Below are 21,239 nucleotides of genomic sequence, written 5' to 3' on the forward strand. Positions count from 1 at the left end.
TGCCCGGAAGACAAAATGTGTTGAAGAGCAGGGGCGGAGGAAGGGGTGTGGTGGGTGCAGGCCACCCTGGGTGTCACCACTGAGGGGGGTGACGCAGGCCTGCAGCATGCCCAAGCCACGTCTCTCTTGGGCTCCGCATTGCCCAAACGGTCTGCCCGCTGCCAGCGGCGTAGCTAGCTGTCTGGCTGCCCGGGGCGGCAAACCCAAAGGCAGTGGCCGCCGGAGGCGGTCAGCCCCGCCCAGCCTGCTGCCTGGGGCAGTGCCCCCCCCAACTGCCCGCTGCCTTCCCCCTAGCTGTAGGGCGGCTAAGTGGGAAGAGGCAGGCAGACTCTGGAGGCCCAGCAGTGTGCCCCGCCTCTGGGTGGCTCACCCCACCCAGCGCCCAAGCAGCTTCCTCCACCGCTGTTGAAGAGTTAGTGATATTACATGGTTACCCTTCCTTCCCCCTCCCTTGCTCTTGTTAAGTTCTTTGATGGTGTGAGAACAGCCTTTAATGTCCCGAGAACATTGGGAGGAGGTGAAGGCGCCCTCAGCTGCATTAATCAGTTTGGGAGAGTAGTGCTGGGTACCTTCTTTGATGTTGGACATTGTTCTGAGAAAGTATGGCATTGGGAGGGGGTGGCTAATGGATGACCTGCATGTAGCCGGTTTGGCAAGCCACACTGACTATAAAATCAGACAGTTTGGACAGTTTTTTTAAGCTTATGCAAGGACTGATCAGCCGCAGGGCTGTGCCAACTGAGGCTACCTGGGAGAGTCGCTTTGCCACTTCTTGAGGGCTTCCAAGTGAGATTGAAGTGCTTGCTCGGTATGTAGACATTGCTTGCTGTTTAGAATCAAAACTTTAATCTTCTCACTCACTTGTGTATTTTGTATTGCTTCTGAATCTCTCTTTGAAAGAACCACCTTACGATTAGCAAGACATAAACTGGCGTAATCAGCAGGATTCAGAAGCAATGCCCTTTTGGGATAGAAGACAACCTGCTGAGCAAGAAAAGGGTAGTCTGAGCCACATCCCTGGTTGGCCCAGCGCAGATGCCTGGAGTCCAGTGGCTCAAGTCTTCAAACGGTAACCCCACCGGTGTCTTGGGAAGCTGAGATAGCCGGGTTTGAAGGGTTGACTTCTAATAACCATGCTTAAATGCTTGGAGGCAGCAGGAGTGGGGGATAAAACAGTGGATGAGTTTTGCTGGATAGGCTTGGATAGGTTTTTGCTGACTGTGCTTTGAGATATGTGGCAGGACTTAGAAGCTACTCAGAAGAAAGGACAACAGCAAGCTGAAGATCTTGCTGCTTTTAGGGATCAGCAGACTCTCCTGGGAGAAGCGCTGGAATGCACTCAGGAGGGTGGATTTAGCTGAGGAGAGACCTACCACCATGCCTGTCTGGTTTGCAAAATCAAAACATTGCAAGCAGTCAAAGAAAGGGAGACTACCTAACCCTTGTAAAGTAAGGGCTTTGGTCATGTACCAGGAGTGGGATCCAGAGAGCTAGGATGGGGACATGAGGGATTTGGACGCAAGTCTGAGGAGGGAAAGATATGGGCACTTGGGAAGCTGAAGCTCTAGTAACTAACAAAAAGCCCTCCTGGGAACGTGCAACAAACACAATGTACAAGAATTGTACGGGATTACACCCAGCAAGAATTGGCTGAGATTTCTGAAAGTGCAAAACAACATCAGGGGGAACCTTTAAGTCGCCAGATAGTACGGTTGTGGGATCTGGGCAGGTCAAGTGTCTTTCAGAGTGCTGAGGAGTAATGAAGTTAAGAGCACTGACAAAGGATAATTGGTTAATCAGCATCTGAGATAGCCAACAGTAGGCGCGATGGGGAGTTTGACTGGTGTACACAAGCTGTACACATAAGATATCCAGCTGCTATGGATTGGGAGGAACAACTCCCTGCATGCAGTGGCAGAGGAAGGGTGGGGGATTAGACCGCACTGGGTGCGATCAATGAGGGGGGAGTGACAAAATGCCGAACTGAGCGGGGTTGAGTCGCATGATTGTGATGCATCCCCTCTTTCCAGAGATCAGCCAGGTCCTGCTCTCCCTGCCCATCCATGTCCCGCCCTAGCACCCTTGTGGCTCGGGTGCTGTGTGCATGTGCACGGCTGTGCCGCTCAAAGGGTGAGCCAGGATCCTTCTGGGGACAGGGGCTGACATGGACTCCTGAGAAGGGTGTGGAGGCGAGTCGGGAGAGGCTGTGGTCATAGTCTTTCGCTTACTTCAAGGTAAGTGTGTGTGTGCACTTACTGGGACTAGTTGGCCCAATATGACTCAATGGCACTTACTTCTGAGTAGACATTTATGAGATTGCTCTTTTTGTTGTTTAGTCGTTTAGTCGTGTCCGACTCTTCGTGACCCCATGGACCATAGCACGCCAGGCACTCCTGTCTTGCACTGCCTCCCGCGGTTTGGTCAAACTCATGTTCGTAGCTTCGAGAACACTGTCCAACCATCTCGTTCTCTGTCGTCCCCTTCTCCTAGTGCCCTCAGTCTTTCCCAACATCAGGGTCTTTTCCAAGGATTCTTCTCTTCTCATGAGGTGGCCAAAGTCTTGGAGCCTCAGCTTCAGGATCTGTCCTTCCAGTGAGCACTCAGGGCTGATTTCCTTCAGAATGGATAGGTTTGATCTTCTTGCAGTCCATGGGACTCTCAAGAGTCTCCTCCAGCACCATAATTCAAAAGCATCAATTCTTCGGCGATCAGCCTTCTTTATGGTCCAGCTCTCACTTCCATACATCACTACTGGGAAAACCATAGCTTTAACTATACGGAGATTGCTCTTTACGTCTCCATTAAGGTGGTTAAATGTGTGTGCATGTTTTGCTCGATCCTTGGGGCCAACGAGGAGAGGGAGCCATTTTTCAGGAAAATTGCCAGGAAAGCATTATTATACCTGTTGCTTGAGCGAGGCAGAGTTTTCCCAAGCTGGCAGCGGGGAGAGGGGAAGCAGCTCGGAAGCCCCATCCCTGGGCCGTCTTACATCCCATCTAGTCTGTGGCTGAGGCATTGCTTTTGGTAACATAGGGAACTGCTTCGTGCCCAGGGGTGTCCGTTGCAGGAGTGCAATGATCTCTAGAGTCCCAGCTTTCAATAATAATCGCAGTAACTATGGACAAACCTTGTGGCATTTGAGATGGCAGGGGAAATGTGAGGGCACCGTTTGTTATTGTAATAAACCAACCTTGCTCCCACCTTTCACAGTGTGTAGCCAATTAATGAAGTCATAACAATGAGAAATCAGAGCTAAGCAATTAACCAAAACAAAGGTGGAGTGGCATGCCCATTTGGAGTAGAAACTTCCTGGTTCATTTTTTAAAGCGCCCCCCCCCCACCCGCACCAACCTTTTGGAGCATGGGCGTAGCCAGGATCAAATCTAGGGGGGGGGGCAAGCCATGGTCGTCCAGGTTGTGACATTTCAGCATGGAAAAGGCAAAATGAAACCAAAATTTTATTATATATAATTGCGTGCCGAGCAGGGTGGATAAAAATCAATTTTTTTTAATTTTTTTTATTTAAATAAATTTTTTGATTTAAATCAATGTTTTTAAATAAAATGCTTTTTGAGGAAAATATATTACCATCCAAAGGTTGTTCCATCATGAAATAAAGATTAGTTTTTTAATTATGTAGAATAAGGTTGTATATGTTTAATTTTTGGGGTGAATAAATTCCATTAATCCATTCACAATGTCATGCTCTTCCAGAGGTTTTTGTAAGATTATTGGGCAGTTTCTCTGCCTACAACATATTATCACAGATGCTTGGTTTACTTTTGCAGTTCTCAAAACTGAATTTGACTCAACAGAGATCACATGGTAGGTGGGGCATGGGTGGGTGGACAGGTGAGTGGGTGGGGGAGAGAGAGAGGGGTAGGTGGGTGCATGGGTGGGTGGCCAGCTGAGGAGGTGGGGGAGAGAGAGGTAGGTGGGTGCGTGGGTGGGAGGACAGCTGAATGGATGGGGGGGAGAGAGAGGTGGGTGGGTGCATGGGTGGGTGGGTGGCCAGCTGAGTGGGTGGGGGAGGGAGAGAGAGAGGTAGGTGGGTGCGTGGGTGGGTGGACAGCTGAGTGGGTGGGGGGGAGAGAGAGGTAGGTGGGTGGACAGCTGAGTGGGTGGGGAGAGAGAGGTAGGTGGGTGGACAGCTGAGTGGGTGGGGAGAGAGAGGTAGGTGGGTGGACAGCTGAGTGGGCGGGGGAGAGAGAGAGGTAGGTGGGTGGACAGCTGAGTGGGCGGGGGGGAGAGAGAAGGAACACAGAATAGCACCTATACAGTATAGACTTTTGAAATTGCCCCCTCAAACTCAAGTCCCACCCCAGAAGCTGTTAAGAGATTTGGCCTCTGTGTGAACTTGCAGCTCAACACACCATACCAATTAAGCACCTGGGGAATGACTCAGCTTTGCACGTAGCTGAAAGTCTGTCCAGAGATAGTAACCTACCAACAGCTAATTGATTGGTGAAGAGAACAATAAAGACTGAGACCAAAATGTGCTCAGTGTGGAGAGTTAGGAGATGGTGGACTGTGTGGAGAGTTTATGCTGGAGTTTGTCAGAGGTAGAGAGAATTACTGTTCTATGTACTGTTTTTTGTTTTCTTGTAAATAAACCTGTATATAGTTACTCAGTACTAGTGAGTTCCTGTGTCAAGCTACTTGCCTTCAACTGCGACCAAGGTGTTTCCGCTGTGCCTGCACTTACTCTGCTGAAGTCCAACTGGTGTAGTTGGCATTTACAAACAGCCTACAATTCTTTAACAGGTTATGGGCCCAGTTTGTGGGTAGGCCCAGGACTTGGTTGGCAGGTTGGCAGTAAGCTGGTGAAGCTGGTGAGGCTGTGGACACTTGGAGCTGCCAAGAACAGACTACAGTTGCAGCGGTTGGAAGCTGGGTGCTGTGGTTCTGTCCTCTCTCTATTGGAACCTGTGAGTAGCTGGTTCCTGTGCTTGCTGTGGAGAACATTGCTCTCAGATGGCTTCACATCCTTATCCGATGGCTTTTGAGCGCCCGAACAACCACAACTACTTGCTTTGGTCGGAGCGGATGCAGGCTGTGCTCCAGAGGGACCATCTCTGGGAAGCAGTGCATTGACCAAGACCAAAGAGCAAGGGCCACCATCATACTTGGTTTATATGGCTCCCCAAGTTTAAAGGTTGGGTTCCTATGGTTGAAAGGCAATTTGACCGTAAAGTCAGGAAACTTCAATTGGACAGAGGAGGAGAATTTTTGTCTGGGGCATTCCAGAATTGGCTTCAAAAGAAGGGCATAGGGCATAGGAAAACAAATCCTTTTAAGCCTGAAGAGAACGGCCTTGCGGAAAGAAAAGGGAGGTTTTTACAGGATACGATGTATGCCATGCTTGAGGACGCAGGTCTTTCAATGGTCTTTTGGGCGGAGTCAATGTTAACTGCTAATTATTTGCAGAACAGGTTGTTCCATAGTGCCATTGGTCCAACTCCATACTTTGAATTGTTTAAAAAACAACCTAAGGTTGACCACCTGCGTACATTTGGAGTACAGGCCTGGGTACACATTCCCAAAGCCCAGAGACGCAAAGGTGACCCTAAGTCCAAGCTGCTTGTGTTTGTCGGGTACCAAGATCTTGGCAAAGGGTACCAGTTTGCAGAAGGGCAGAGTGGGCTTGTAATCTCCAGAAACGCAACATTTTGTGAGCAAAGAGGCTGGGAGAAACTGCACGCTAACTCTGAAGTCTGGTTACAACCTTCTCAAAAGTTTACTGGCACTAAAGAGCAAAGAGGAGGGAGTACAGATTCCGAGGGGGAGGAAGATAAGGAAGTGCAGGTGCAAAGAGGAAAGAAAAGAGTGTTATCTTCAGACTCAGAGCAGGAGGATAGTTCGCCTGTTGCCAAGCAACGGCAAGGGGGGCTGGAGACTGAGGGGGATGAAAGTAAAGAGGAATAAAGTTTTTCTCCAAGACGTTCTAAGAGGGAGAAAAAAGTGAATTCCTCCGAAAAGATTTTCCCCTGACACAGCCAATGTTTTTCATGTAGCCTGTGAACCTCAGAGTTACCAGGAGGTTTTGAAACTTCCAGAGGAACAAGCAAAACTCTGGATGCAGGCCATGAGAGAAGAGGTGGATTCTCTTAGAGAACATGATGTTTTTACAGCCATGTCACCACCCAAAGAAGTTAAAATTGTGGGGTGTACAAACTAAAGCCTTTGTCGGTTGGTGGTTACAAATACAAGGCAAGGCTTGTAGCCCAAGGCTTTTCACAACGGCCAGGACTTGATTTCGACGAAATCTTTGCTCCCACAGCTAGAAGTGGCAGTGTGCGTTTGTTGCTGGCAATTGCATCTAAACGCAGACTCAGGGTCAATCATTTTGACATTCAAACTGCGTATTTACATGCTTCTTTGACAGAAGACATTTATTTAGCAGAACCACCAGGATTTGAGTCAGGAGCAAACAAAGTGTGGAAATTGAACAAAGCACTTTATGGGCTACGTCAGTCAGCAAATGCCTGGAACAAATGTCTGGACAGTGTGTTAATTTCACTTGGTTTCCAGCGCAGCATTACTGATAACTGTGTGTATGTTAAAGGGTCAGGTTTGTCACAACAGTTCTGCGTAATTTACGTTGATGACCTTTTATACATGCACACCCATGGAGCCAGGTTTCATTAAGTCACTGCACACTGATGACAGCACAGAGTTTGATCAGCCAGAGCTGTATCAGTCAGCGATTGGAAGCTTACTATATCTAGCGCAGTGGAGTCGCCCTGATATAAGCTATGCTGTTGGTATTCTCTCAAGACAGGTTGCTAAACCAACAGTCAATGCTTGGAAAGCTGTAAAGCTCCTAATTGAGCCCTCTAACCATGACACAGGACCGTTTACGGTGGGGGGGAGACACACAGAAACCCTCTTGCAAGGCAACCCTGCAAAAAGAAAAAAAATCCACTTGGCTACCTGAGCGCATGGATGGAGCGAGGGTGGATGCGCTTGGCAATGGATTCCCTGGGGCTCGAGTTTCTTGGGGGGCAGCTTCAAAAGATAAGCAAAACACACACACAAACACCCCCAACCCTCTGCAGCTCCCCCCTCCCTCACACCCCCTGCCTGGGTCCAGCCCAGGGGCGTACGCAGGGGGGGCAGGGGGCAGTTGCAGAGGGTTGGGGTGTTTGTGTGTGTTTTTTGCTTATCTTTTGAAGCTGCCCCCCCAACTCAATCAATTGCCAAGAGCGCATCCACCCTCGCTCCATCAGCTTTGAAGGGTGGAAAGGGAGAATATGGAGGGGGAAAGAGCCATGTCTGGGGGAAAGGCCAGGGATCAACAGAAGAGTTTCCTCCTGAACACCCAGTTTCCTGAACACTGGCGCCGAAAGGAGGGTGGTCGCCTGGGGTTTGTACCTCCTTCCCCCAGAGGCTGCCTGCCTGGGGCTTGTGTCTCACCATGAACCCCCCAAAACACCCCTCCTGCAGCCCCCTCACTCCCTCAGCCAGGCTGAGCAGGCTCCGTCTTCCAGGGCTAGCAGCAGCGGGCGGCAGAGCCCCCCCCAAGCAAACATGCTCAACTCACCTGGTGGAGGCCGACAAGGCAGGGATCCAGCCAGGTGAGGCAGGGGGGTGGCGACAGCGAAGCGAGGGCGGAGAGGGCACAATCCCGTGCGGGTCTGGAGGACTGGAGGCAAGGGTCTGGAGACAAGGGTCTGGAGTCTGGAGCTCTGAAGGCATGGCACCGGCCCGGAAAGCGTTAGCGCGGAGTAGAGGCACAGGCAAAGCATTTCCCCCAGCCTCTCCGCTCGCTAAAGGGGCCCGGCCACGCCCCCCACCTCCAGCCACCTGATTGGCTGGCGATGACGTGCTGGTCGGGATCCCCAGGGGGCGTGGCCAATGTCCACGCCCCCCCAAGGGGAGCAGGCAGTCCTCTGCTCTTTTCCCTGCCAAAGACGGAGGGGGGGGGAAGACGGAGAGAAGAAAAGCGTGCGCCCGCACCACGAGCTTTTCTCTCTCTCCTTTTTGGGGCATAGGCTAGCGTACCCCCCAGGTATGCTTGTGTTCTAGGGGGGGGCAACTGCCCCCTCCTGCCCCCCGGCTACGCCCATGTTTTGGAGTGAGTGTTTCTGGACAAGGAAGTGATTTCTATTCCATGACGGGAAAGTCAGAAATACCGTAGATTGTAGCTGTGGTTGAGCTTTCTACCTCTGGGTTTGTTTCCCATAAACCTGAATTTCTTTTTGTAAAATCGCCATGCTACTACTCACAAAGATAATATTGCTGAGAGAACAGAGATTACACTAGTGTCATGGGCTTTGAAGACACTCGAACTCAGGACCCAAGGGAGAAACGTGCTAAGAGGAAGGCACCCTTGGCCAATCCACACTGTGACCAACTCCCACCCGGAAACCAATATCCCTACTGTGGAAGGACGTGTGGATCCAGAATTGGCTTCCACAGCCACTTACGGACTCATTGTTAAAACCGTATTTATGGAAAACAAGCTTACTCGGCTACAAGTGATCGCTAAAGAAAGAAGACACTAGCCTTACGAAGCAGACCAGTGATATACCCATTTTGTTGGAGGGAAGTGGGCGCTCCAGTAGGAAGTGGCAGCCCTGCAGTGTCCTCCAAGTTTTCCTGTTTTTAAAGGGGGAAACGTGAGGGGACTGTGAGGTTGCTTGGAGAAGTAGTGCAATAAATTAAGGGTGGGCAGGGCAAAGGGAGCCAGGGAAAGAACTGAAGGTTTCAACTGTGGTAGAATAATATTGTCAAACAGCATGTCTACTTTTCACTTATCAGTAAGTCTGCCCATAAAGAAATAACAGAATGGGAGAGATACGGTCTATTAGTTTCTCAAAGGCCAATCCACTACTCAGCTTAACAGACATGATGCCCAGGCCTCGCCAAAACTCAATCACCAGATCTACGAGAAATGATAGACTTGTCCTTTGGTACTAGAGGTGTATTCGTGTACATTTTGTACTTCGCTGAATCTCCCCTGGAAAAAAAAATTCTGCAGATGCCCAAGTTCTGACATGGTCAGACTGCTGCTGATCCCAATGGAACATACCTTGCTGCAAATGCGACTTTTAAAAAACAGGTTATTGCATTAGTATCCAGACTTTGAAAAATTTCATGTATGCATGAGCAGGAACCTCCCCAGCCCCCACCCCGATCTACGGAAAGTGAGGGAAAGATCAGTCCTCTCCTTTTGGTTTCATCTTCATAAGAGAGAATCTTGCCAGTTAAAGGGGGGGATAACATTCTCTCAAGTCAGTGGGCACGACCACCATGTGTCCAGCCTTCGCTTCCTGTGGCTGAGTGGGCAGGGCCGTCTCAAACTTATCTGGTGCCTTGCCCGCGCTTTCCTCAGTTAGTCAGAGCAGAGCGTGGCTTGCCATCCATATCAGACTCTGACCCTGGAGATGGGTCGCGGCAGGAGGGGCCGACAGCTGCTTCTGCTGCAGATTTGGCTCAGCGAGCTCAACTCCACCGGTTGCGAGGTGGGCACAGGCGGACGAAGGGGGAATAAAAGGAACTATAATTTCTCTAGACTCATCAGCCAAACATTACTTTCCCCGATTTTCCTTCTAGAATCTGTAAAGCTTGTTGTGTACCTAGTCATATCAGAGCTATTCTTCCTCCGCACAGGGTCCGCCTCCTGGCTGGCGTGACCCGACCAATCACCAAGCAGAGGTGAACACTCCAACCAGAAGCCGACAGTCTAGTTCTGGCAGTTGGTCAGGGACTGTCAGTTGAGCTTAGGCAGGCACACACTCCACATGGGGTTCTTCAGAGTGCTGTTCTACTCTGGTGTTTGTTAATAAAAGGAATGTTGGAAACGGAACTGACTCAGCCTCTTTCTAGATGTGGATTTAACATTGGCGACGAGAATGGGATGCTAGCCCCTCCAGTCTGAGGCCTGAGTCCTTACCACCGCACCTCCCTGCTGTTCCGGCCAGCGCCACCTAACTGCCACGCTGGACACTTCAAGGAGTGCCAGCGACGAAGAAGGGCCTGCAGGGCCTTCACAAGCACCCGCCACCGATCAAGCAGCAGTCACAGGTATGAAAATAGCTACTGGGCAGAGTAGGCCTCCCCCAGATTTCGATATGAGTCACCCGGAGCAATGGCCACAATGGCTCCACCGGATAAAGAGTTATGTGCGGCTGCAAGGGTTCACCAGAGAAATTGATAAGGTAGACGTACTACCAATGGTGTTGGGAAGCTCCGCCATTGCTTTGTTGGAAGGGTTGATGGTACCGAAGGATGTAGAAGACTGCTCCTTCGATGAGCTAACTAAGGCTATGACGGGGCATCTGGCGCCCCAGCCAACCAAGAACCGCCGCCGTTACGATTTTGCCCATCGAGAGCAACAAGCACAAGAGTTTGTGAGCGAGTACATAGCAGCACTGCGGGCAATCGTGATGTATTGCCAGTTCCTTAACTTAGATGAACGACTGCTTGAGAGGTTCATCATCGGCGTGCACAACGGCCGTCTCTGCCACAAGTTGCTGGTGAAGGACGACATTACGATGGTGGAAGCCATGAAAATGGTGACTGTTTTTGAAAAGGATTGTGCCCACAAGAAGATACCTAATCCCCAAGTGGATGGGGGCACGCATTGCATTCGGAGAGACCGCTCATCTTTGAGCGATTCCTACCATGAGGAGGTCCATCAAACCCTGGACCGATCTGACCGAAACTACCATCCCCAAGCCACAGGTGCATCGTTAGACCAGTCTAAGTCTAATCCGTGCAATACCTGTGCCAACTGTGGGGAGAAGCATGATCGTTAAGACGTGCAGGTTCCGTTACGTCACGTGTCAGGGATGTGGAAAGACCGGGCACATCATGCAAGTCTGCCGTTCCAGGAACACTGGGACACACACCAAACAGCACGTTCACGAGGCCCTCGAAGAGGAGGAACTGCAGTCAATCTCTTTGGCCAGGGTATTTCAATTTCCATTCCCGGGGTCCAATAAAAATAAAGTGAGAGTCAAAATAGAGGGGAAACCATGCATAATGGAACTGGATACCAGCTTAGCGTATTCCATAATACCGGCAAAGACATTTAGAGAGCTTTTTCCCGAAGGGGGCCCCCCCACTCCGACCGGCCTCCGTAGGGTTACATGATTTCCAGAGAAAAACAATTCACCTAAAAGGGATGACCATGGTCCAGGTTCAATTTAAGAATAATATAAAGAAATTGGACCTCATCATAACTAAGGGTGCATTCACCAGCCTTCTGGGATTGGCATGGTTTAGGCCGTTAGGCTTAAACGTGGCAGGTCTCAATCAGATTTCCACAGAGACCGGATTCGAATCGATCTGCAAGGAGTTCCCATCCGTTTTCGACGGAACCTTGGGCCGTTATAACGGGCCCCCGATTTCTTTTTCTGTTGCCGATTGGCCCCTGAGAGTCAACCCATCTTTGCTTTTCAATGGGAAGACCCCTTTAAGTGATAATGGCCCAGCGTTTATTTCATTAGTTGTACATGGGAGTTTCCAAAGCTTTCCAGATAGAATGGAAGCTGCATGCTGCCTATAGACCACAAAGTTCTGGCAAAACAGAGTGTATGAATTGTACCAACAAAACCCAGCTAGCAAAATTGTGCCAAGAGACTAAGGGGAAATGGGTAGACTTTCTCCCAATCACACTCTTTAGAATAAGGTATGCACCCACCAAGAGGTTCAAGCTTTCACCTTTTGAGCTCTTGTATGGAAGGCCACCACCCCTCACCACTGACAGAAGGGGGGATCTGGTGCAGGTAGGGGGGCAGGTCACCCAGGAGCAAATACCGTCTCTCTCCCATGTTTGTTTTTCTCTTCACAGGTGGGTCCTCGAGTGCATGCCTATCAGCCTATTAGAGCCAATCCATCCATTCCAGCCTAGAGATTCAGTTTGGGTGAACTGGCTCCCAAGTGGCGTGGACCCTACAGTGTTTTACTTGCAACTCCCACAGCGGTGAAGAGCGTAGCAAGCCCAGGTGGTACCCGGTGTGGAATTTTTTTTGTCACACAACCCCCCCCCCCACACGGCTCTGGCGAAAAGTGAAAAACATGAATTGCAAAAAAAAAAATAGAGCTTACAGAACAAAACCGACTTCAGATATGAAATCAGCATTGAAAGAACATATAAGAACAGTTGAAAAATCTCATGCAACAGAAAATAATAATAAAATGTTCCCCAGTGGGGGCACCAAGTGTCACCCCCCCCTCCAGGGTGGCACCCGGGGTGACCCACCCCCATCGCCCCCCCTTGCTACGCCACTGGGTAGCTGAGGTAACCCCCTGGATCCATCATTCAAGACTGAAACGGTCAGAAGGAAGCTGGGATTGTCATTCTTCACCTTCCGAACCCCTCAAGTTAAAGTTATCCTGAACCCTTGCCTCCTACCCTAGAAAAGGGAAGGAGCACGGGCACCGGGACTGCAAGCTCTGCTCCAAGCACTCCAGAAGCTGTTTGGTCAATGCACAAGCTGAAGAAGCCAACACATGGACCTACGTCTTGTCAATCCATCTTTCATCGCATGTTGTCGTGCCTTTGGCACGAGCAAAGTTCATAAATGTATTTACCGGTAGTTTGTATGGGCTATTATTGTACTGGGTAGCTCGGCTCCACCTACTGGCCAAAAAGAATATTGCAAGAACGGCAGTTGATGACAGTTGGTGGCTGGGAGGTTAGAGAGCAGGAATTCAGTGGTGTGAGAGACCAGAGAGAGTGCTGTTACATGTTCTCCACCTGCAAGATAGTACCGTTGTTTTACCATTTAATACTTGTCTTCACACTTATTATTTGTCTTATTCGATTTATTTTACCTTGTTCCCTACTGTTAATAAAGTATAGGATCAAAAGTAAAAAACAGTCTCTTTTTTTCCGTTGAAGACAATAAGGTTTAGCTGCATGTCAAACTACCTAGGTCACCAGGCACGGTAGTGAGGACAGAACACATGTGAATGTGGGTTTTATAAATCACCACCTTAGGAAAATCTTTTGTAAATATAGGTGTGCACATGTAGTAGATGATGCCAGTTTGGATGTGGGTCCCAATTCTATGGGGAATAATTGTTTTTGTAAGTTTATTCCTCTGGATCCATCGAGTCAGGTTCTTTGGACATAGGTTACACCAGGCATCCCCAAACTTCGGCCCTCTGGTTCCAACTGCTACCCCTAGTGGCCATAGGTTGAACTGTACTCTTTAAGGACATTTTCTGATTAGGTCTAGTGGCCTATTGAATACTGTAGCATAGCGGTTTGCTTCAATTATTGCAACCCCTAGTGGATGGTGGGTTAACGCTGCAATAAAAAAAAACCACAATAAATTGGTGAGTGAAATAAGAATAAATCTAATACGTAAAGGGAATATTTTGCAATAGCTTGGTGTGTGATAGGGTTGGTATAATTCAATCTTTCTATTCAACTGCAGCTAGGAATGGCCCCAAAGAAGGTTCCGGATCAGCCTGCCTCCTCCATTCCGCCAAAGAGGGCTATTAGAGGGCAATCCCAGTTACTCCGTTGGCCCGCTCCTAGTCATGCTGTGGGCTGTATTGAGTTTTTCGTAGCAAGTTTGGCTGGCAATGCTGAAGCGTTGGCCCGCTATGCGTCTTGAATGGATTGTCCCCTTCAACGTTGCACCCCTCAGACCAGTGCTCAAGCAGGGCTTCCTCCTTCAGCTGGGGCTTCATCTCCAGTTTCCTCATCATCTAGTGAAGAAGGATATTACAGGAGAGGATATTACAGTGCCTGGGGTTCTATTTTCAGATTCTCAGTTTTCCTGGACCCTAGTTCTGTCATCTTCCCAGGCCCGCTTGCGGGGGGCTGGAGCATCAGTTTGGAGAGCGGTCAGGGGAAGGGGGTCTGAGGCAACCCCTGCTAGGTCAGGAGTTTCCCCCCAGTCTCAAGCTGACAGCGTTTCAGGTTCTGGTCACTCACTTGTCACTTCTGTTCAGTCAGTTCCAGGCACCTCTCACGAGTCTTCTGTAGAGGACAGCTTGCCTGTGCCAGCAAAAACGTCATCCGGTGAAAAACAGCGCCGTAAGAAGTGTTCTGGAAAATGTGCCAAGAGGAGTAGAGGCAACACTACCTCTTCATCAACCAGTACGTCTTCCCAAAGTTAATACTCTGTGTGTTTATTACTGTTTAATACATAAACACTAGTTGTATCTTTCAAGCCGTTTTTTTCCTTCATTGTCCAGAATGACAACGTTCAGACTTCACTTGGCTTCCAACGACATTGCGTATTCTGCAAAACTCACGCCAGAGGAAGCGTGTGGGCACAAGATTTATTAACACACTTCACTTGTAATAAATCTCTCAAAATAAAAGGTCCCCGGGAACTAGGCCAGGGGTCCAGTCTTTGGGAATGATCCCACTGGAACAATTCTACTGTGCAGTGAATAAAGTTTTGGAATCTCTCCTCACCTCGTCTCATGTTAATGCATTGAAAGTAATATGAGATAAGCAGGTTTTCCTGCAACAGTGTGGCCTAACCCAGACCTGACCCTAGCTCCCCGGCGGCTGGTGCAACAAGTGTAGGCTGGGGCCCAGGGGAAAACTGTTGTGTATTGAGTCAAAGGATTTTATATCTGTATTATTATTGTCTGTATTTGCATTAGGATAAAGTAACTGCCTTTTGGTTCCAGAGGGTACAGCTACTATTGGTTCATTTAAGCTGCTGTATTTGGATCCTCTGTCTTATTGGTTTCCTCCAAAAGGCAGCACTGTGATTGCTTGATATTGTTCCCTCCAAAATGTATCCCTTCCTAGCTAGTTCCCTGTCCCTATAAATGTAGCTTTCCTCTCCTCAGTCTTCAGTCTTGTTCACTTTAATAAAGAGCTGTTACTAGAGAACTGTCTCCAGCATGTTTTGTCAAGAGAGCTGAAATCACAAACCCCACGTCACAACAACTGGCGACGAGGATGGGATCCGGAATGCTGAGGAGCGGTTAAACACAACCCTGCCTCAGAGTCCGGATTGCAGCTGAGAACAAGACTCACTGGCCAGCTGAGAAGACGACCCTGCCCGCTAGGACAATGGAGAGTCCAAGGGTATTGGAGCCCTTCCAGCCATCAGAGCCCCACACCTGGGAAGACTACGTCGAACGCTTCGAGTTCTTCGCAGTGGCTCAAGGGATCACCGATGCCAGCAAAAGAAGGGCCACATTCCTGAGCTACTGTGGGCCCGAGACCTTCAAGCTAGCCAAGGCATTACTTGCTCCAGCGAAGCTGAGTGAGACATCTCTCCAAGATATTCTTGCCTGCCTAACAAGCCACTTGGCGCCTACTGAGACCAAGATGGCCCGGCGGATGGAGTTCCATAAGAGGCAGCAGCATGCTGGGGAGTCTGTATCCACATTTCTGGCTGAACTCCGGAAGCTCGCTCAGCACTGCGGCTTCCAAAATCTGGAAGAGACTCTCCTGGATCGGTTTATTGGTGGTCTGAGCAGCAAGAAAGCCAGAAGACGCATCGTGGCTAAAGAAGAGGTTACCCTTGCTTCAGCCTTGAAAGAGGCCACCGCCACGGAGAATTATGAAAGAGAGGAGCTTGATGCCAGTCGCAAGGCCACTAAGCCACAGATAGAAGTTGTGCATGCCATGGACGAGCTAGAGGCTACTCCGAGCCAGAGCCCAGTCCGTGGGGTCGAGTCGGTGCGTCAGGCCTGCACAGTGCACAGAGATCGCCGAGGCAGTTGCCCAGGTTGTGGCGGAAACCATGAAAGGAAGAGTTGTCATTTCAGGGATGCTATCTGCCGGACGTGCGGAAAGACGGGTCACATCGCCAGGGTCTGTAGATCGGCGGCGTCGGGAGCGACAGGAGCACCTAGACTGGAGCATCGCAGACCGCCCACAGCAACTCGTTTTCTAAAGGACTGCCACTACGTAACGGAGATCAACGGGAGGGCCGTGCAGTTTCCAGCGCAAGGCAAGGCACACGTCAAGGTGAAGATTGAGGGTCAGCAGTGCGACATGGAGGTGGACTCCGGATCCGCATTCACCATCGTGTCGGACCAGACCGCGAAGACATTCTTCCCCAGGGGTAAGTTGCCCCCTCTGGAGCCCTTTCCGGCAACCTTGCAGTCGTACTCAGCAGGCCGCATCCATGTTATGGGAATGTGTGCCGTGAGAGTACAGTTCCGGGACAAACAGGCTGTACTCAAACTGGTGATTGCGAAGGGCAGTCGCCCCAGTCTCCTGGGCACTGACTGGTTCCCTGCCCTGGGACTGAGTATCTCAGGGCTTAATTCAATCCAAACCTGCCCTGAGATGAGTGAGGTATTATGCAAGGAATTTGCTGGTCTCTTTAATGGAAAACTGGGTTGTTATAAAGGGCCCCCAGTTGACTTCGAGTTGGACCCCGGGGTGGCTCCAATCCGACTCAAACAAAGGCGAGTGCCATTTGCACTGCAACCCAAGATCGAGGCAGAGCTGGATAAATTGGTCAAGCAGGGAGTTCTCTCACCCGTGGACTCTGCTAAGTGGGAGACTCCAATCGTCACACCCCTTAAAGCAAATGGGGAAGTCAGGATATGTGCAGATTACAAATGTACTATCAATAAGGCACTCAGGGGAAACTCATACCCCATTCCAGTCGTATCACATCTGTTGGCTAAACTGGCTGGGGGCAAGGTGTTCGCCAAAATTGACCTGGCACAAGCTTACCAACAGCTGCCAGTAACCCCACAATCAGCGGAAGCACAGACTATTGTCACACATAAAGGGGCGTTCAGAGTTAACAGATTACAGTTCGGAGTTTGTGTGGCCCCAGGGATTTTTCAAGGGCTCATGGAACGCCTGTTAAGAGGTCTGCCGGGGGTCTTGCCATTTTTTGATGATGTTTTGATTGCTGGAAAAGACCCACAGGAACTGGTTGCGCGTGTCCGTGCAGTGTTGCTCAAGTTCAAGGAGGTGGGGTTGCAACTGAAAAAAGAAAAATGCAGTTTTGGGGTGCCAACTGTGGATTTCTTGGGGTTTAAAATTGATGCATCAGGCATCCACCCCACAGATGCTAAGATTAAGGCCATCATCGAGGCACCACGACCACAGAACAAGACGGAGTTGCAGTCATTCCTGGGACTTATTAACTTTTATCATTCGTTCTTACCCCAGAAAGCTTCGGTAGCTGAACCATTACATAGACTATTGCAGAAAAAGAATGTGTGGCGATGGGGGCGGGAGCAGCAGAAGGCTTTTGACTCCTTGCGAGGAATGCTGAGTAGCAGGAGCGTCCTTGCTCATTATGATGAGTCAAAGCCGCTGGTCCTGGCATGTGATGCCTCTCAATACGGTCTGGGGGCTGTGCTGAGTCATAGGGAACCGGATGGGTCGGAAAAGCCCATCTCTTTCTATTCCCGTACGTTGTCGCCCACAGAGCGCAACTATGCTCAAATTGATAAAGAGGCACTGGCTATTGTGTCCGGAATCAAAAGGTTCTATGATTATTTGTACGGTCGCCATTTCTCCATTGAAACGGACCACAAACCACTGTTAGGGTTGTTCAACCCAAACAAACAAACGCCACAAATTCTCTCCCCCAGAATGTTGCGTTGGTCAATATTCCTGAATGGGTTCCAGTACACCTTGACCCATGTGCCGGGGAAACAGTTGTGCCATGCTGATGCGCTGAGTCGCTTGCCCCTTCCTGGCGGGAGCAATGAGGATCCTGCTCCGGCGGAGCATATTATGATGCTAGAAACACTTCCGGGGGCTCCTGTAACAGCTACGGATATAGCTGAGAAAACGAGGAAAGATGCTGTTCTCTCCCGTGTGCTCACTTGGGTGGGGAGGGGGTGGCCAGGTGGTCCGCATGAAGAAAAATTCAGGCCTTATGCGACAAGGCAGCACGAATTGTCCATGCATAAGGGTTGTCTCCTATGGGGAGATAGGGTGATAATCCCAGCACCACTGAGAAACAGGGTTCTTGAGACGCTTCACATGGGACACCCGGGAATGGTCAGGATGAAGTCGCTAGCCCGATGTTATGTGTGGTGGCCTGGAATGGACCAGAACATAGAACAATGGGTACGAACATGCAAGGCATGCCAAGAGGTGCGGCCAGAAGTGGCCAGAGCACCAGTCCACTGGTGGGAGCAGTCCAGGACTCCCTGGAGCCGGCTGCACATAGATTTTGCAGGGCCATTCCAAGGGAAGGTCTTTTTGGTTATCGTTGATGCATATTCCAAATGGTTAGAAGTGGCGATGGTCCCTAGCATGGCATCAGCTGCCGTAATCAAGGTGTTGAGGCAGCTGTTTGCTACCCACGGGTTACCTGAGACCATTGTATCAGATAATGGGGCAGCTTTTGTATCCCAAGAATTCAGGGCATTCTTGGCTGATAACTTTATAAGAGGGGTCACATCCGCGCCCTTTCACCCATCCTCCAATGGGCAGGCTGAGCGCATGGTAAGAACAGCCAAAGAATCCATTGCGCGCTTAATGGAGGGTAACTGGTCGGCTCGCATTGCGCGAATGTTATTTTTGCAGCATGCGACGCCGTGTACTGCGACGGGCAAGTCGCCAGCCGAGCTGCTCTTAGGTAGAAGACTGGTAACGGTGCTGGATTATGTCCACCCAGATAAAATGCCAAACCGTAATTCAAGAGCAACCCCCCAGGCTGAGACTGACACAACAAGGTATCTCGCCCCTGAAGATCTGGTCTGGGTGAGGAACTATTCACGAGGTCCGCGGTGGGTGGCCGGTGTGATCACCCGGGCTAGTGGACCTGTGTCCTATTATGTGACCTTGGAAAATGGGCAAGTTTGGAAGAGACATATAGATCAGCTGAGGCGCCGGGCGCTCAGCAGGGAGGAGTCAGATAATTCATCCCTGGCTAATGACGCACAGCTGCAAGACCAGAGTGAAAATGGTCCAGAGGTACAGTCACCAGGGGCTTCAGCAAATGAACCAGGGTCTGCTAGTCCTCATGATGACGAGGTACAGGTCGGGGACCCTGAGATGTCTGGGACTCCATCTGTTCCTGATGAAACCCCTATAGCAGCCCCTCCACCACAGGTAACACCCAATCCAGAACCTGCAACACCTGTTGTCAGGAGATCAGGTAGAAGTTGTAGGACCCCACAGTACCTGAGGGATTACGTCTGCTGTGCTCACTAGGGGGGGGAGGGGTGTTGTGTATTGAGTCAAAGGATTTTATATCTGTATTATTATTGTCTGTATTTGCATTAGGATAAAGTAACTGCCTTTTGGTTCCAGAGGGTACAGCTACTATTGGTTCATTTAAGCTGCTGTATTTGGATCCTCTGTCTTATTGGTTTCCTCCAAAAGGCAGCACTGTGATTGCTTGATATTGTTCCCTCCAAAATGTATCCCTTCCTAGCTAGTTCCCTGTCCCTATAAATGTAGCTTTCCTCTCCTCAGTCTTCAGTCTTGTTCACTTTAATAAAGAGCTGTTACTAGAGAACTGTCTCCAGCATGTTTTGTCAAGAGAGCTGAAATCACAAACCCCACGTGGGTCCTCCCCTGCTGGGTATGTTTATTATTTTTAAATAAAAATTAATATATGTATTTTTCTTCATTTTCATTTTTAATTTTTTTTTTACCATTTTAAAACATGTTATATATATTTCTTCGAAGAACTATAATGGCATCCTTGCAGGAGGCCTGAACCATTGAAGGGGCTGCCACCTTAGCCCTAACCCAGGGACCTGACAACCAGGCCCTGTGGGCCCTGCCGTGAAATTAAAACATTCTAAAAGCAGTTAGGAAGCTTGGCTTAGAGCACATTTCCTGCTCTTGTAAATGGCCTTGAACAGTCGCTAAGCAATGGAAAATTTTCCCAGCAACAGGTGTCCTTATCAGAGCATGCGGTAGGCTAAGTCTGGGTCAGTGTTAATGAGTGTTTAGGATGTGAGTGAGCCAGCGTTAGGCTGCAAGAATATGTCTCTGGCCGGATGGCTGAGGAGAGAAAAGATTCTGTTATGTTTATTTGTTTTTCTTTATGATGACCAGTGTAAAGCTTAATAAAGACATTAAGCAAGGAACTGTTACGGAAAAAATTCTGGGTGCAGGTTTACTCCGCAGCCCAGCTCGTCAGGGTGCCACTCCCTGCGGGTCACTCCTGGTCAGCAAAAGAAGGAATATCCAGCCAAGTAAAGAAGCCAATCAGCGGTCAGTATTTATTGTTGCAACAAGGTTCACACACACACACGGAGTTAAGAACCCCGAGCATGTGATTGCGTCAACTTTTAAGACTTCCCCCCTTCCCATAATACATTTCCAGGTACATCATCAATACATCACCAACGTGTCACTAAGGAGGAGATCTTGCATGGTAACGTGAGTCCATCATTCATCTCCGTTATTAGAGCTCCGTTATCAGAGTCAGTTCCCAACACCTACTAAGTACCCACCACCAAGAGAACAATTAAACTATTTACAACTATCCTTGTCCTCCGGGCTTTCCTAAAGATTAGCTTCACCAAACTCCATCAAGGATATCTATCTGGTCCATTGTTACCTTTTTCCCATTCCCTGGGGAGGGGTGGGGTGTACATGTGGGGAGTCATTAGCCGTTGAATTTTGGCATTATCTGAAGTTTCTACAGTTTTTTATATTGGATAATCAGAGGAAACAGTACGATATGTGGTATTTGCTTATTGCTACAATTTTACGGGCTGCTTTTCTGAGCATCTTTGCTGTTACGTGTATGCATGGTGCCTAGGACAATGGTCATTGTCCTGGCATGAGTTCTACAAGTGGGGATTGGGATTTTGCGGAAGTTGTTTAACTGCGCCCCCCCCCCCCAATTCTTGGTTTTAACAGAACCAAATGAATTATTCCTTTAATGGGAATTCACCAAGAAAAGGCTGGACTGCTGCTGCGATGATGCAGGAAGACTTTTCTGTGGAAACTCTGCTATGACAAACAAAGGAATCCTAAGAGTAGATGCCCACGCACTAACAATCATATACCTATAAACATATTAAGTGAAGAGGCTCAAGATTATGGGGACATGAAATGTTGTACCAAGTTGAAAAAGATCGTAGAAATGACCAAAGACGCTATAATGCACCAAAACGCTATAATGCACCAAAACGCTATAATGCACCAAAACATAATGAGGTTGCTTTCATTTTTCAAAATGATGATGCCAAAGCACCACTAGAAAGAGATCTTCTAATACACTGCAAAGCAAGTACAGATATAAATAAAAGAAAAACACAAATGGTTTATCCATTACTCTTCCCTTATGGTGATCAAAGCTGGGGAATTTGATATACCTTTGCAACACAGACCTCAAGCGTTAGAACACGAA

At 49.2% G+C, this 21,239-nt stretch overlaps 1 protein-coding gene across 3 annotated transcripts in view; it reads left to right on the forward strand.

Moving 5' to 3' along the window:
- Window positions 1–488: 488 nt before the first annotated feature.
- The window catches only part of LOC118091519 (endonuclease domain-containing 1 protein-like), a 41,415-nt gene continuing 20,664 nt past the window's right edge, over window positions 489–21,239 (forward strand). Inside the window, exons 1-3 of one of the 3 annotated variants that reach the window (XM_088652600.1) lie at window positions 489–808; window positions 2,031–2,234; window positions 13,918–14,065. The gene's annotated coding sequence lies outside the window, so the exon portion shown is untranslated. The remainder of the gene's footprint in view (window positions 809–2,030; window positions 2,235–13,917; window positions 14,066–21,239) is intronic. The other 2 variants (XM_088652599.1, XM_088652601.1) reach the window with 2 other exon arrangements.

The sequence above is a fragment of the Zootoca vivipara genome, chromosome 9 (genome assembly GCF_965207765.1).
Source record: "Zootoca vivipara chromosome 9, rZooViv2.hap1.1, whole genome shotgun sequence".
Classification (NCBI taxonomy): Eukaryota; Metazoa; Chordata; class Lepidosauria; order Squamata; family Lacertidae; genus Zootoca; species Zootoca vivipara.